The 17,996-nt window shown below is 45.1% G+C and overlaps 1 non-coding gene across 1 annotated transcript; it reads right to left on the minus strand.

Annotated features, from left to right (window-relative positions):
• Positions 1 to 9,188: 9,188 nt before the first annotated feature.
• LOC120925329 lies at positions 9,189 to 9,329 on the minus strand. The gene has a single exon (XR_005746614.1). It is a non-coding gene; the product is annotated as a U4 spliceosomal RNA (small nuclear RNA).
• Positions 9,330 to 17,996: the final 8,667 nt, after the last annotated feature.

A 17,996-nucleotide genomic window follows, 5' to 3' on the forward strand; every position in this document is an offset into this window, starting at 1 on the left:
AGTCATTACGGTAATCCGACTATGGACAGTCCCATTAGAACCCTCCAAGGTGATATCCAAAAAATGTATACATTTTATGGTCATTGTCAAAACTAAATTCTTAATTGAGGAGATTATTAAAATAAGTGACAAAAGGCAAAATATCTGCTGGGGCTCCAACCCATACAAGGAGTAGGTTGTCTATATAATGACCATACCATTAGATGTGACCCATAAAGGGATTGGAGGGAGAAAAGAGAAACCTTTTCTCCCACCACCACATATATAGGTTAGCCAATGAAGGCGAAAATGTTGCCCGCATAGAGGCACCTTTACACTGAAGGTAGTACACATTGTCAAAAGTAACATAATTACTATTACAATAAATTCCTTATTGTAAAAAGTATTGCTGCAAATGAAATTTCAATGCTTCCAAAGCTAGATCATGGGGGATACAGAAATAGAGGGATTTGACATCCACGGTGAGCATATTGGAGGTGTCAGTCCATTTAATGTCTTGTGTACTGGCCAAGATGCCCAAGCTATCTTAAATATAGCCCAGAAGCAGGGCTCAAGCCCTGTGGGAACGGAGTTCCTGCACTTTTTTCACAGCAGGAACGCAGTTTCCTTTGCAGGACGAGAGCCGCCCGAGCCAATCCTTCACTAAGCGGCGATGCCCAGCTCGAGTCACTGTCAGGGGCAGGCGAACCTTAGTAATCCTTTATGTTACTGGCCGCTTCCTGTATATGGATTCATCGGGTAGTGTGCGGGTATTCTGTCACTTCCTCGATGCCGCAATGTCTCCTGGGAGCTTTTGTCATTGTTCCCAGGAGACATTGCGGAGGTCTGTCGCGAGTTATCGCGCGATTTAGAAAGAACTTGCTTTAGAAAAAACATGCGGTTTAGTAATTATGCATATGAGCGTATCATTTTTTTTTTGGTGGGGGAGTGGATCTTGGTAGGGAGTTCACACACTTTTTTTTCCAAGGACTTGACCCCTGCCAGAAGCCTAGTAACTAGGGGTATAAATATTGATCAACCCAGTGGCCCAGTCTTTCAAAAAGTGACCCAATGCCCACAACTATGGAGCGACCTTGAATGGGTACAGTATGTTTATGTAACTTGGGCAAATGATGAAAGGCCGGGACCACTGGGTTGTCTACAAAAAGATATATTCAACCATTTTGGAAGACAAAATACCCATATCACACCCTGTATCCAAGAGATGAGACAGTTGCTGCCTCAATGTAGGTGTAGGATTATTTGGTAAAACGCAATATGTTGAAGCATCGTTCAATTGACGTAACGCTTCTATAATCCACCGCATTCAGGACAACAACCAACCCTCCCTTATTGTTTATTTTTTTTGAAAAGCCTATGGCGTGTGAACACACCCAAAAACTCCATCTGGTGCAGAAAAAATGTGCACACACATAAAGAGTGTTCACAAAAACGTGCAGACGGGTGCAACGTCAAGTGGTCCTCCTGTGAAGAGGGACCCAAACCCTGATCCCCCGGGGCGTTAGGCTCCAGACGGGGACTGAGGTACTGTGGTCCGAGCAACCGAAGCCGACACGGACCCAACTTCCTCGGAGGGACTGCCGAAACAGAACCCTCCCAGTACTAGGTGGGGCTCCCCCGAAGGGAGACCCTGTGAGAGCAGGCAGACTAAGCCAGAAGGCCATGTCCACCCACTCCCAAGACGTTCAGGGCTGGCCCGAGGACCGTCACCCTAATAATCTCACAGTGAACAAAACGTGCACAAACAAAAATAAGACAAAAACGTGACAAACATAGGCTTAAATTAAATAAAGTGGGGGAAAGGGATAGTGAAGAGGAGAGTGAAAGAAGTGATCTTCAGATACTGTCGGGTAGCCCGGCATAGCCCCTGCTGAAACCACCCTTCCAGGTGCTATTACGTTATTGGAGTGCATCCACCCTCCCAACGGAGGTGCTTTAGCACTCCTCTAACAACTGATAAGAACAGATTTTTTTTTTTTTCCATACCTATCAGTTTACTTGCATGTTACTTTTCTTTCAAAAAGAACCGCACCAAGATTCTCTCGTGCATCATGCTTCACACATCATCTAGGCATTTTTTATTTTTTTTTGCAAAAAATCACAAATACATATACACATCATAAAATACATTTCAACCCCACCCTACCATCTCCCCCAACCCCAGTACATATCTGCCTCCTCTTTCCCCATCCACCTCCTATCCACCAACAAAACCACATAGAGTCTAGAAAAAAACAAATTGGTACAGTCCTCCTCTGACAAGGTGCATTTCCTTCGCACCTCCCAACATCTGGCATCCCACAACACCTCTTTCAGGATGCTAACCATTATCCAAAGTTTTCTTTCCTTGGTTTTATCGCCCTCCACCAAACCAAAATACCAAATCAAAATGTTAACACCTTTTACTTCCACCACATTCTCCATAAACGGTATCAATTTCAGCCGAACTCTCTTGGCAAAGAAACAACTAAACAGGGCATGTTGGGCCAATTCTATTTCTTCGCATCCTTCTCTGGGACACATTTCATCTCTTGCCAAGTCCCTTGCTTTCAGAAAGTTTTTGGTCAACAACACCCCATGAAATGCCATCCATGTTACTTCTTTTTGTGTATTTGACACACCTTTTATAAAAAACGTCTTCCAGCAATTATCTGTGTGTCTTGGTCCCAGACCGAAGATGTTTCCGTATCCACTTGACCAAATTTACTTTCCCAACCGCACCAACACCCAACTCTATCAACTTACATTTTTTAAAGAACTCATTCAATTGGCGGTAAAACAAGGGGGGTACTAGGGCCGTGGGTTTCAAGAGATCTCGCCCACACCATCCCCACTTCACCAAAGACCATCCAGCCAAGTACCGCATAAGATGCGCCTTCATGCCCCCACCTACAAACACCTTGTAGTGTGTCAACCACAAGTGCATGGACATGAAAGTCCCTACATCTGGGAATCCGTAGCCACCATGTTCAGGGCTCATCAGCACTGTCTTCCGCTGCAATCTCTCCATCTTGAGCCCCAGAAGAAGACAAAGAGGACACGTGTGATCCTCTGGGTCCATTTTATACCAGGGGGGAACACTGATCCAAAGTATAATAATAACGGCAAAATAACTGATTTTACAATAAGGACTTTTCCTGTCAAGGTTAAACGTCTGAGTTTCCAAAACTCCACCTTTTTAGATATTTTTTCCACCATCTTTACTGCATTCTTCTGGTTCAGCAAGTTCCTCTCAAAATGGGTACCCAAAATAACTAAGGTCTCTGTTTGTTTCACCTTCACCTCTGCCAATTCACATGTCCCGCTCATCACACAGATTTGGCTCTTCTGCCAATTGACATTGAGCCCCGACATGCTTCCAAATAGGCTCAGTTGTAATTCCGCCCTTTTTGCGTCTCTTACTGAGGAGCACATGAAGGTTACGTCATCCATATAACCCACCGATTTTGCATGACTCCCATCACTTCCAGGCACAAATATCCCTTTAAAGCATTTATAATTCTGTACATGCCTTATCAGAGGCTCAATTGCAAAAATAAACATCAAAGGGGATAGAGGGCATCCGTGCCTTACCCCCGACAAAACAGAAAAGGTTTCAGATAAGTTGCCATTCACCAACACCTGGCTCTTAATCCCACAATACAGTCCCTTTAGGGTTTTCAAAAAGGATTCCGCAGACCCATCTCGGTCAATACCCTGAACAAATATATGTGGGAGACCTTGTGGTAGGCCTTCTCAAGATCTATGCCCATCAGGGCTAACAGCATATTGTTCATTTGGGCATAACAAACAAGGTCTCTGAGTAGGGGTGCAACGGATCAAAAAATTCACGGATCGGATCGATCCTCGGATCAGGAGTCACGGATTGGATCGTTTTTCGGATCAGCAATAAAGATAAATTTTCAAATGTACAGATAAAAAAGTAATCTCCTTAAAATGACCACACCGTATAAGCTTTGATCTCCATAAATGGTATCAACATTCCCTGCACTTATTGCCAAAAACGGTGGCAAATTAAATAAAAGGATATTAAAAAAAAAAAGTTTGCCTACAAAAGATTGAAGGAGGAAAGGTGCACTATTATCTTCCAAAATCATACCATTTGTTGATCTAGTGCAAGCCTGTGGAAGAAAGGCAGGGATGTGCTTTGAATTATGTGCTTGTATTTACCTAAATGATCATGACACTGTGCTAAGTGTTGCCAACTTACTTGCCTTTTTATAATTAGAATGTAGTTGAGTCCCATCTTGCTCCATCCAGTGTGCTTGCCAGAGCCCAGAGCACAGCGTGACATGGCTCCCCGCCTCAGCGCACTGACTACAGAAGTCAACGCGCTGAGGCGGGGAGGCGTGTCACGCTGTGCTCTGGGCTCTGGCAAGCACACTGGGTGGAGCAAGATGGCCGCCGCTCCGGAGCTAGGCCGAAGCCGGGGACTTTCCTAGGCTCCGGAGCGCTCCGCGGATCGCGGGGTGTGCCGGTCCGAACGGGGTGACCCGTTCGGATCACGGATCGGTGACAATCCGTTGCACCCCTATCTCTGAGTAATACCAAAATTTCAGATATTCTTCGTCCTGGTACCGCACAAACCTGCGAGTCCCCTATCATTTTACCAACCACCCTGCTCAACCTGCTGGCCAACAATTTTGCCACCAGTTTATAATCTGCGTTCAGCAGGGTAATGGGGCGCCAGTTCTTGACGTCCTTTCGGTCTCCCTTCTTGAAAATCAGAGTTATCACCCCCTCTCTCATAGAAGGGGAGACCGTCCCTTCATTGACACAATATTTCACCACCTCCACCAAGTGCTCCTTGAATAAAGGCCAAAACTTAACGTACACCTCCACCGGGAGACCATCCCTTCCAGGTGTTTTATCTTTCTGCATACACCCAAGGACATCTTAAATTTCTTTCTCAGACACTGGGTCAAGTAAGCATTGCATCTCTTCTTCACTCACACCCTTACCCACCACCGCACAATATTCTGTCAACTCTTTCTTTGGCACCTCCTTCTGTGCACCATATACATTTTTATAGAAATTTACCACCTCCTCCATCATTTTTTCACCTTCCACCTCCTCATCATCTGACATCACAGATCTCATTACTTTGTCATTAGAAAAAACTTTCTTGAAAAAAAACCTGGTACACTGTTCCCCCTCCTCCATCTCACGTACTTTTGCATTGAATATTATGCTTTTCCTTTTCTCTTTTAGCATTTTAGTTCTCTCTTCTTTTACCTCCTCCAATTCTTTTGACACCTCCACTCCACACCTCTGACACTTATGAAGAAAGTGCAGTCTTTGTATAAGCCTTTCATCGCTCCGTTTTTTTTCCGCTGCTCTGACTCTGCAAACTCTTTGAAAGAAAGCAGCTATTTGTTTCTTTGCCCAGTCCCACCATAATAATACATTGGGGAACTTTTTTGCCACCACCTCATCCCAATATATATACAGTTGTTGAGTCACCTCCTCCAGCACAGATACATTTAGTTTCCACACCCCTGGGCCAAACTTTACCCCTACCCCTAAATCCAGTTTACAGGAAATCAACTTGTGGTCAGAAAAAAGAACTGGGGTCACCACATACTCCTTCACCTCCAAAAACTCTGATAAAAATAAAAAGTCAATCCTTGACGAGACAGTTCCTTTGTCTGAAAAAAAGGTGTGTGTAACCTTACTTTTTTCTTTCTCCATAGCGGCATCCTTCATTCTAAAGTCACCCACCAAATCATTAAGTATTTTTGACGTCACGTCCACACTACCCTCACCTACAGCCCCTTGTCTTTCATTTCTCCTCCTCACACAATTGAAGTCACCTGAGACCACCGTCGCCATCCTCCCAGGTAAGTACAACCTCAATACATTAAGGAATTCCTTTCTTGCATTTTTGTCTGCAGGTGCGTAACAATTAATAATTCTTAATTGCACTCCCAGATAGTCAAGTATCACCGACAAACATCTCCCGGGTACTACTTCCTTATAGGACATCACTTTCAAATTGGGGTTATTGATGAGTACCCCCACCCCCTCAGATCTGGAGGTGCTACTTGGGGCCCACACTGCAACTCCCTTCTGCCATTCTTTGATACCACTCAAGTTTTCAATGCCACATTCCTGTAGACATATAATGTCTGCTTTAACAGAACACATGTGTTCCATAATTACTGCATTCCTGTGTCCTGATTTCATACTTCTCACATTAATTGAGCTGATGATCAGCGCCATAAAAAAATAGAAATAAACTGCCATCATAATTTTTAGTTGGTATTTGCCTTCAGCTCAGCCTCCTCTAGCATCTTCTGTTTCCTCCAGGTTACTGGTGAACTGGCAGATTCCTCAGAATCCCCAGGTATATCGATTTGTAAGACTCCTTCCTCGTCATCCCCTTCGATGCAAGGTCGTTTCACAGCTGCCTCTGGTGACAGGAGCAGCTGTTGTCCATCTTCTATACTGCCTATGCTATCCACGCTGTCCATTTCCTCCTCCTCCTCTTCGTCACTTGACGACAAATTACCAATCTGGGCCTGCACTGAGTACTGGCTGGGGTCGGCCTCCACAACGCCCATCTTGTGCCTACCCTCTTCCTCGTTCTCCGCCTCTCCTGCAGAATCTGGAAACTCCTCTGGGACTTGCAACCACGTCAAGACCACCCGCGTGATCTGCCTTCTCGCCCTCTGCAGGTCCGGGGGTAACAGCATCATGGTCACCAAAGATAGCAGCTTCCGCCGCCTTCCTACTGATGTCCCATACACTATCACTCTTCCCATCTGCGTCCTTGGGCTGGTCGCCAAATACCACTGCAGTGGGAAGCACGCTGTCTGAACGTCCCTTTCCAGGGGGTCCTCCAGCCCCCTCCCGTGTACTGCTGGTACCAGCTTCCTGTTGCTCACCCCCCGCCTTCGAGTTAGTACCCCAAAATTGCCTCTTCTGGGACGTGTAGAGCGGGCATTGGTTGGCCAGATGGCCTGCTTCCTGACAAATGTCACATGTCCTAGCGGCAGTGCAATCTTTGGCCTTATGTCCGATCTGTTTACAGAAACGACACTTCTCTGTCATCTCGCATTCTGTTGCGATATGTCCGTATGAGAAGCATTTACGTCAGTATCTGGGTTGCCCTTGATAGTATAAATAACCTCTTTCACCACCAATAGAAAACACCGCAGGTGGGCATTTAACTCCCCCAACACAACTTTTGTCCAACTTAAATTTCCCAAAAAAACGATATTTCCCAGTCCAGATCTTAAACTTATTCAGAACCTTTTCTCCTCCCTTCAACTCCTCGCAATAGTTCTTTAAAAAGGCTCTTACCTTCAAGATGTCAGAAAATGGACTGTACATGTGAACGATGATCATCTTATCCTTCTCCATAAATAGAGGGATAACTCCTATACCTTTCAGAATTCCGGTATCTGCTTTCTCCTTAGCCAACTCGAACACGTTCCAACATACCTCGGTAGAGAGAAAGGTAACGTCATAAATTCCTTGTCCCGGGAAATCCTGCAGACATAATATCTGACTCACCGTTAGGTTGAAAGTATCGATCAGGACATCCACAACGATCGTCTTCAAGTTGATCTTCTCTTTCAAAACTGGTCGCACCAGAAATCGCAGGGAATCACGAAGCCCCTGATTCGCCATCTCCAAAAAGAAAGTCCAAACCCGACTGGTTTAGACTGGATCCCAGCTCGTAAACGTCTGGCAGTTCCTTACCCAATAGCAGCAGGGGGTGTACCAATAAAGGAAACACCCCCAGGCCGAGCAAGGTTAGTGCCTTCTGATACCTCTTTGTTTAGACTTTTAAATCTTAGCCAAAAGGCCGAGAAGCGATATGCAAATGCTACAAAGTAGCCCACTTATAATACGCCAAACAGCACAGAGACAAGCCTCAAACCTTCTGGCACAAAGTAATTTGGAGTGATGAGACCAAAATTTAGCTTTTTGGCCACAACCATAAACGCTACATTTGGAAAGGAGTCAACAAGGCCTATGATGAAAGGTATGGAGGTGGATCGCTGATGTTTTGGGGATGTGTGAGCTACAAAAGGCACAGGAAATTTGGTCAAAATTGATGGCAAGATGAATGCAGTATTTTATCAAAAATATTGGAGGAACATTTGCATCCATCAGCCAGGTAGCTGCGCAAGGGACGTCCTTGGACATTCCAACATGACAATGATTCTAAACACAAGTCAACCTGTCATTGGCTACAACAGAATAAAGTGAAGGTTCTGCAGTCGCCATCTCAGTCTCCTGACCTCAATATCATTGAGCCTCTCTGGGGAGATCGCAAGACGTGCAGTTCATGCAAGACAACCCAAGAATTTACAGGAACTGGAGGCTTTTTGCCAAGAGGAATGGGCAGCGTTACCATCTGAGAAGATAAAGAGCCTCATCCACAAAAGACTTCAAGCTGTCATTGATGTTAAAGAGGGCAATACATGGTATTAAGAACGGGGGTGTGTAAACTTTTGATCAGGGTCATTTGGGTAGTTTCTGTTGTGATTATGATTTAAAAAGAGTAAAACAAAGTTGATTCATAATAAATGGCTCCAGCCGAACACTAACCATGAGTGAAGAAATTATGATAAATGTATGTCCAATAAACTACAATTTCTATTGAATTGGCAGCCTTTGTAGGTACATATTTCTTTGTGGGATCTCTCCTCATGATTTAGGGTATAGACACCATTCATACAATATGGGGGTTTTTGCAGCAAAATTCAGAGAGATCCTTTTTAATCAGCTGTCTAACATAGGAGGTTCAGGTCCACAACTGCCCGAGAGTCATAGACTCCAGAACAGCATTTGGAAAAGGAACACATGTAATAATAAAAGAACTGCCGGTACTGAACTGAACCCTCGATTACATTATTCTGAACAATTCATTTTTTAAACGCAACTACAGAAACTTTGGATTGCGAGTAACGCGGTTACCAAGAGTTTCGCAATACGAGCAGTTTTTTTTTTTTTAAATCCTGACTCAGTTTGCGAGTGTTGTCTCACAAAATGAGCAGGATTCAAGCCACAGTGGTGTGCAGTACCACATTTGGCCTGAGGGGGGCACCAGCCATTTGGAAATACTCCATTCCCGAGCCTTTCCGAAGTTTCCCAAGTTCACCCGAGCCTCTCTGGTGAAATTTACAGAAGTTCTATCAGCATTTTTATTTCTATTTTTGTACCAGATAGTTCAGTCTCCTCAGAGACTGTCAAAAATTGTCATTGCCGGCTATATTGCAAGCCGTCATGACTGGGTATTGGTAAAAGTTTTCAATTAGCAATAATCGCGCCTCGGTTTGACCTCATTGGCTACGATACTGCCACTGCGCAAAGCTACCTTTAGATGGCCACAGTGAGCACCCTACCACAGGAACATCACATTCAGCTGAGGGCGAGTCACACTGGAACGCTTTGTTTTCTTTTTATTCTAGATCTTAAGTGTCCTAAAAAATTCCATAGTACAAATACCACATGTACACATTTCTTACACACTAATCATCTATAACTCTATATGTAAGAGAGGCTGTTTGAGTTACTGCTGCATTGTGGGTATTGTATTCAAATGAGTTATCACACAGCTCCGCCTCCTATAAGTTCTAGGAACAAGCTTCCCGTAGTTTTTTCCTTTCTATTGGTTCCAGGAAAGGGCTCCTGGCAATTCTTTTTTATAAATTCTTTATTTTTAAATCTTTTCTTTCACAAAGATAGCAAAAACAACGTTTCATATAGTACCGCTATACAATAGTTCTATTATTTTACTCATAACATCTCTTTATTTACCTAGCTTACTCTGAACCAGTCAACAGAATCACATCTATTGTGACAGTAATAAAAAAGACAAAGAAGAAAAAAAATATGGCCTGGATTCAGAAAGGAGTTACAACGGCGTATCTCCAGATACGCCGTCGTAACTCTGAGTGTGAGGCGTCGCATCTCTGCGCCTGATTCATAGAATCAGATACGCCTCACTGTTGCCTAGATAAGAGCGGCGTAAGTCTCCTACGCCGTCGTATCTTGGTGTGCATATTTACGCTGGCTGCTAGGGGCGCTTCCGTAGATTTACGCGTAGAATATGCAAATGAGCTAGATACGCCGATTCACAAACGTACGTGCGACCGGCGCATTGAGTTACGTCGTTTACGTAAGGCTTTTTTGGGCGTAAAGTTACCCTTGCTATATGAGGTGTAGCCAATGTTAAGTATGGACGTCGGGACAGCGTCGTTTGCGCAAGTCGTACGCGAATAGGGCTGTGCGTAAGTTACATTCACGTCTAAAGCATTCATATTTGCGGCGTAATTTGGAGCATGCGCACTGGGATACTTTCACGGACGGCGCATGCGCCGTTCGTTAGGAGCGTCAATTACGTGAGATCACGATTAATTAGCATACAACACGCCCCCTACCAGCCTATTTTGAATTAGGCGGGCTTACGCTGGCCCATATACGCTACGCCGCCGTAACTTCGGGCGCAAGTTCTTTCTGAATACGGGACTTGCCTCTCAAAGTTACGGCGGCGTAGTGTATATGAGATACGCTACGCCCGCCTAAAGATAGGCATTTCTTTCTGAATCCCGGCCTAAATGTATACAATTGGTCACTCCACCTCCCAATTTCCTCTTTCTCCACAAATATAACCATCTCCGATAATTGTATCCTTTTTACTTTTGATACCTTTATCTTTGTTAATTCCATTTTTATTAAAGTGGAGGTTCACCCGAAAACTTAATTTTTAACATTAGATTGACGCTCATTTTGTCGAGGGTAATCGGGTAGTTTTTTCAAAATCGAAGCAGTACTTACCGTTTTAGAGAGCGATCTTCTCCGCCGCTTCCGGGTTTGGGCTGCGGGACTGGGCGTTCCTATTTGATTGACAGGCTTCCGACGATCGCATACATCGCGTCACGATTTTCCCAAAGTAGCCGAGCGTCGGTGCGCAGGCGCCGTATAGAGCCGCACCGACGTTCGGCTTCTTTCGGCTACTCGTGACGCGATGTATGCGACCGTCGGAAGCCTTTCGGAAGCCTGTCAATGAAATAGGAACGCCCAGTCCCGAAGACCATACACGGAAGCGGCGGAGAAGATCGCTCTCTAAAACGGTAAGTACTGCTTCGATTTTAAAAAAACACCTGATTCCCCTAGACAAAATGAGCATCCATCTAAGGTTAACATAAGAAGAGAAGAGAAGGAAAAAAAGAAAAACACCAAGAGAAGAGAACAAAAAAAAAAACACCCCATACCCCCAAGCAGTTACTTGTTTTGCCTGTCTTGGTCCGACGGGCCTGGTCAAGGAACAAGCCAAGGGTTGATAATGAGTGGTAGCAAAATATGGAAGACAGGAGAAAGATACTGGCTGAGAGAGCACAATAATCTGGCAAACAGGAAGTTCATGGTTGGAGCATTGCTTGACAAAGCAGAGGTTCCAGGGTTAAAATCCAGGACCTGACAATTTTTTGCTTTTATGATTACTTCCTATCACAGAAATACACAGGAATAAGTGGGGTGTGGAAAGCGTATGCGCAGGACCTGCCGGGAACAGCTCTGCAGTATAGTCGTTGATTGACTCACCTGTGCCTAATCCAGTCATAAAAGCCTGGGAGGGGGAAGGCAGGATATAGTTGTGCTTGAATATATGCAGTGCTCAACGTATGCTGTGCCCAGCGGTATTCATCCATACAGGGCTTTTTTTCCTCAAACAATAGGTGCTGGAACTCAACCACGACCCCCCAAAACCCCTCCACCCGCAAACACCCTTTCAAATCACATCAAATAGTGGATGTGGTCAGTCAAATTTCACGAACAGTAGGAAAGTCTTAAAGGGGCATTAAATACCAGGATTGCATTACATACAGAGTGCAAAGTTCAAGGGGGTTACACACAGAGTGCAGAGCTGTCACTTGTAAACACAGAAACCGGACCTCTGTGTTTACAAGTGATTGTTGTGAGCAGGCCAAGACCAAGGGTCTGAGCCAGAGGTGGTGGAACAAAGTTCCCCCTGAAAAAAAAAGCCCTGCATCCATACAGGTACACACGTTGACTCTCGAAGCTACATACACTCGCATACAACCATATTTTGCTATTCATTTTTACAGGCGATTGTATGGCACACCTGTGGCTTCCAGGCACCAAAATAACATTTTCCCCCCAATGTTATATGGAAAATGTTTTTTGCCTGTGTAAACACTTTATTAAAGCATTTTAACATGGGTATGTTTGTTTTTTCTGGCTATACAATGAATTTGTTTTAATATTATAACCCCTCGGGGCAAGATTGCCACCTGCTGGATTTGATAAAGATGGTGCAATTTATAAACCACTTTGCAGTTTAAGGGCCAGATTCACAAAGAGATACGACGGTGTATCTCCTGATACACCATCGTATCTCTGACTTACACTGGTCCTATCTATGCGCCTGATTCATAGAATCAGATACGCATAGACAGGGCTAAGATCTGACAGTGTTACACTGTGTTACACTGTCGGATCTTTTTTTCTATTTAAAAATGGCGCCAGGGGGCGTTCCCGCTGATTTACGATAAATAATATGTAAATCAGCGAGATACGCAAATTCACGAACGTACGCGGACCCGTCGCAGTGTTCTTACGTCGTTTCCTTAGCGGTTTTCCCGTCGTATACTTACCCCTGTTTTTAGCAGGCGCAGCCAATGTTAAGTATAGCTGGCGTTCCCGCGTCGAATTTGAATTTTCCAACGTCGTTTGCGTACGCCGATTCACGAACACGCGCGTCGCAAGTCCCGCTCACGTCGAAACCACTGACGTCCTAGTGACGTCAGTGGGAGCAATGCACGCCGGGAAATTCCCCGGACGGCGCATGCGCATTTAAATCGGGGCGGGAACGCGCCTGATTTAAATAGTACACTCGCCTAGCCGCGGAATTTGAATTCCGCCGGGGGATTTAGGATCCGCCGTCGCAAGTTTGGAGGTAAGTGGTTTGTGAATTAGCCACTTGCCTCCTAAACTTGCGGGAGCAGATCTTAATTCACGTAGATCGAGCGGATCTATAGATCCGCTGAGCTACGTGAATCTGGCCCTAAATGCCAGATAAGTAGAGGAATAAGGTGTAACACTTACCTTGTATCTCACTCCAGCAGGCTCTCTTCATCTGTGCAACTGACCTCCTTAAACATCTTTTATAGGGCGCTCTGACTGGCAATTGTACAATGATATTATAAAGTACAATGCAAGGCCAATAGTAGTATAAATGAGGACAACAAGGGGCAGCTCGGAGCTTCAGGGAGAAGTGGGGGGCACCAAAGCCTGCTAAAACGAGATACAATAAAACCTTGATTTGCAAGCATAATTTGTTCCAGAAACATGCTTGTAATCCAAAGCACTTGTATATCAAAGCAATTATTTTACAGAGTATAAAAGATAAAAATCGACCGTTTGCACGTTTCATCGGACAATTGTCAGATTTTCCGAGGACAAATGTTGGATGGCAGGCTTTAAAATGTTTCCACGGACAATGGTCTGTCAGATTTTCCTATCGTGTGTACACAAGTGTGTCAGTCAAAAGTACAAGCATGCTCAGAATCAATGCTCACCAAACACTACATTAGCAGAAGGTGGCCAAAGGGTGGCGCTCAAGAGCTGAAAAACCATGTAGTCCGTCTAGTACGTCACTAAGTTCGTGTTTGTTGGCCGACAATTGTGTGCCGTTTGTATGCAAGACCAAATCCAGGCACACGCCCTTCGGCGTCAGACGCTTTATATATCCGATCGTGTGTTAAGACAGTACATTGTTTTTACCCCCAGTGAGTGCAACTGTGTCAGCATCTTTTTACCTATTGAGCTATAGATCAGTGTTTCTCAACTCCAGTTCTCAAGGTACCCCAACAGGTTATGTTTTCAGGATTTCTTCAGATGAAACGGCTGTGGTAGTTACTAAGGCAGTGAAACTGATCAAATCACCTGTGCAAAATAATGTAAAGCCGGAAAACATGACCTGTTTGGGGCACCTTGAGGACTGGAGTTGAGAAACACTGGTCTAGATCACTCAACATGCTAAGATGGAGTGGGTGCAAGGACTGCAGCAATAGGCACCTTTAACAGATCCTATACTACCCAAGCTGATATGCATGGGGGTTGATTTACTAAAGGCAAATAGGGTGTTCACTTTGTAAGGGAAGTTGCATTTTGTGATTTAAAGCGGAGTTCCGGCCACAATTTCACTTTTTAAATATAAATACCCCTGTAATACACAAGCTTAATGTAATCACAGATTGCAGGGTGAAGAGTAAAGGTGGGGCTAAAGGGGGAATCACAGATTGCAGGGTGCTGTGTACTGAGGGGAACGGGGGGGATCACAGATTGAAGTGTGTTATGTATGGGGGAGAGGAGTCACAACGGCAGCAATTGGTAGAAGGAAGAGTCAGACTGCAGTTTCCAGAATAGGCAGGCCCGGATTTCCCACAAGGCCACTGAGGCCAGGCCTTGGGGCGGCAGGGCTCCAAGGGGCGGCAGTGGCATGGAGTCCCCCGACGCCCGGAACATACAGTTAAGGGTGGTAAGTTGTGGGGGAATCCGCTCGCTCGTTTACAAGTGATTGCGGCGATGTTGCCAAAATCACTTGTAAAATATGTGCTCCCGTGCGTTTTCCCCTCTCCCCCCCCACCCCACATACCTCTCACTGCTGGCTCTGTCTTCGGGACTCCGTCCTCCCCCCGGCCACCCAGTCTGTCTCCTGTCCCTGCTGCCAATGTACACAGTGAGAGGGGAGAGCTGTGCTCTTCCCATCTCAGCTGTGACAGGAGTTCTAGCACAGTGCTAGGACTCCTGTTTTGGAGGTGACAGGGTCAATAAAGAGAACATGTCACCTCAAATTGCTACCACACAGGAAATTGTTTTCTCCTGTGTGATAGCAAAAAAGTTAAGTGAAAAAAAATTGATAAAAAATAAATAATAGTCCGCCTGCTCCCGTCGGCTCAGCGGGAGATCAGTCCGCAGATCTCCGCTGAGCCGACAATGACAAGCTCCTCTCTGCTCACTGAGCGGGGAGGGGCTTGTCGGGCACCGCTGTGTCCCTATGGAGCGATCTGATGAAAACGGACAGCATGTCCGTTTTCATCAGATCTTACCCGATCTGATCCGCATGGACGGATGGGGACGTGGCCCCATACGTCTGTTTTTAGCGGGTCGGATGTCAGCGGACATGTCTCCGCTGACATCCGACGCTCCATAGCGATGCATGGAGCGGCCGTTCAGGTCCGCCGACAGACGGACCCGAACGGCCAAGTGTGAATGAGGCCTAACAGACATTTGACAGGTGAGGATACATGCAGGAGGCATCTATATCCTTATAGATCAGCACTATGGCAGTAGTTTAGAAAGGATGAGAGTGGGTTTACATCCACTTTAACCCTTGCAGTAGGATTTTTGTGCAATTCCTGACATTATACAAGACATAGTCAGAGACTGTGAACATAATACAAGAGATGGTCAGAGAATGCTGACATAATACAAGAAGATATGGTCAGAGAATGCGGACATGGTACAAGAGATGGCCTGAGGCTGCAGGCAAGATACAAGAGATGCTCAGAGATTACAGCCATGATACAAGAGATGGTCAGATATTGCAGACATGATACAAGGGGTAGTCAGAGCCTGAGGACATGATACAAGAGATGGTCAGAGACTGCGCACATGATACAAGAGATGCTCAGAGACTGCGCACACGATATAAGAGATGGTCAGAGACTGCAGACATGATATAAGAGATGGTCAGAGACTGCGCACACGATATAAGAGATGGTCAGAGACTGCAGACATGATATAAGAGATGGTCAGAGACTGCGGACATGATATAAGAGATGGTCAGAGACTGCAGACATGATATAAGAGATGGTCAGAGACTGCGGACATGATATAAGAGATGGTCAGAGACTGCGGACATTATATAAGAGATGGTCAGAGACTGCGGACATGATATAAGAGATGGTCAGAGACTGCGGACATGATATAAGAGATGGTCAGAGACTGCGGACATGATATAAGAGATGGTCAGAGACTGTGGACATGATATAAGAAATGTTCAAAGACAGTGGACATGCTGCAGCAGACTGTCAGAGACTGTGAAGATGACATGCTATAGTAGTTGTTGGAGAATGGGGACATACCTCATGAGATGGTCAGAAACTGAAAACATATTACATATGCTTTATCAGAGCAATAAGAAAACACTGATCAGCCCCAAATCCAATCGTTGTCAAAAGTTTGTGGAATTCACCTCCGTAACATCTCTAAAATTTGCCCCTTATTAACAAATGAAACCACCAAACTCCTCATTCACTCCCTTGTTTCCTCTCGCCTTGACTATTGCAACCCCCGTCTCATTGGCCTGACTCATAGGCTATCCCCTCTCCAGTCTATCATGAATGCTGCTGCCAGGCTTATCCACCGTTTAGCGTCCGCCAACCCTCTCCTCCAATCCCTACACTGGCCCCCAATCTCCCAGCGAATTAAAGCGGAGGTTCACCCAAAAGTGAACCTCCGCTTTTCGGAACCCTCCCCCCCTCCAGTGTCACATTTGACACCTTTCAGGGGGGGTGGGGGTGCAGATACCTGTATAAAACAGGTATTTGCACCACTTCCGGGTATAGACTCCCGCGGGAGTCCGGCCCCTCCGAGTCCCCCTCCCCGTTGTGTTCTGGGAAATACTCGGCTCCCAGAACACAACAGGGACCAGTGGGAACTTCACAGCGTGACTCGCGCATGCGCAGTAGGGAACCGGGCAGTGAAGCCGCAGCGCTTCACTTCACAAATCCCTTACCGAGGATGGCGGCGGGGGAAGCTGAGTGCCGAGCTACCGCTAGGCTTCGGCTGCCGACGTTGTGGGCGACTTGGACAGGTAAGTGTTAATTTTTTATTTGTAGCTGCTGGCTTTTTAAAAAAAACATTTCAGGTGAACCCCCGCTTTAAATTCAAAATACTAACCACAAAAAAAAACAAAGCTATTCACAACTCTGCCCCGAGCTACATCACCAATCTCGTCTCCAAATATCACCCAAACCATCCTCTACGCTCCTCTCAAGCTCCCTCGTCTCCTCCTCCCATGCTCGTCTCCAGGACTTCTCTAGAGCCTCTGCCATACTTTGGAACTCGCTACCTCAACCTGTCTGGCTATCTCCTGCTCTAGATGACCTAAAAATACATCTCTTCAGGGAAGCCTATCACGCTTCCATCTAATCTTTTACCTCTTCTATTAGATCATTCCCCACAGTTACAAACTTTTGTACTACCTGCCCCATCGTATTAGATTGTAAGCTCTTCTGAGCAGTTCTCTCTTATATTTTATTGTATTCCTTTTATATTGAAAAGCGCTGTGTAAACATACCTCCCAACGTTTTGAGATGGGACTCAGGGACACCTACTAACAAATGTATGTAGGCATAGGACACGCCCCCGTTACACCCCCTTAAAGGAGAATTAATAAAAACAAAAGGTTAATTAAATGCACAAGTGCTTTTTTTTACCACTACTATGGGATTATATGCAGGATGCCTGGACATACCAATAACTTGAGACCACACGAATTTTAAAAGATTTTTTAAATAAAATAATTTATTAATTATATATATATACACACAACCAACTTTATTAAAATAGACTTACCAAACATTTTTTTTTTTGGATAAATTAAGGCCGCGGCATAACTATTGGTTTCTTTAAATAATCATTAAAATATTACCATTACATATTACACCTTAGATAATCAACTGTACCAAAAAAAAAAATTACAGCTCAGCCACTAAGACTCAAGCTGCATGAATTGCCTTAAATTATTCGATTCCATGGATTTACCATATAGCTATACCGCGACAAGGAAAGGGGGGGTGGGGAGATCCGCTGTTGGTTCTCCCCTGGAAACGGCTGGCCCTGATCCAACGGAACCAGCTCCTTAAAGCGGAGGTTCACCCATAGAGAACACTTTTTCCCCTTAGATGGATGCTCATTTTGTCTAGGGGAATCGGCTATTTGTTTTAAAA

This window comes from Rana temporaria, chromosome 1 (assembly GCF_905171775.1).
Source record: "Rana temporaria chromosome 1, aRanTem1.1, whole genome shotgun sequence".
Classification (NCBI taxonomy): domain Eukaryota; kingdom Metazoa; phylum Chordata; class Amphibia; order Anura; family Ranidae; genus Rana; species Rana temporaria.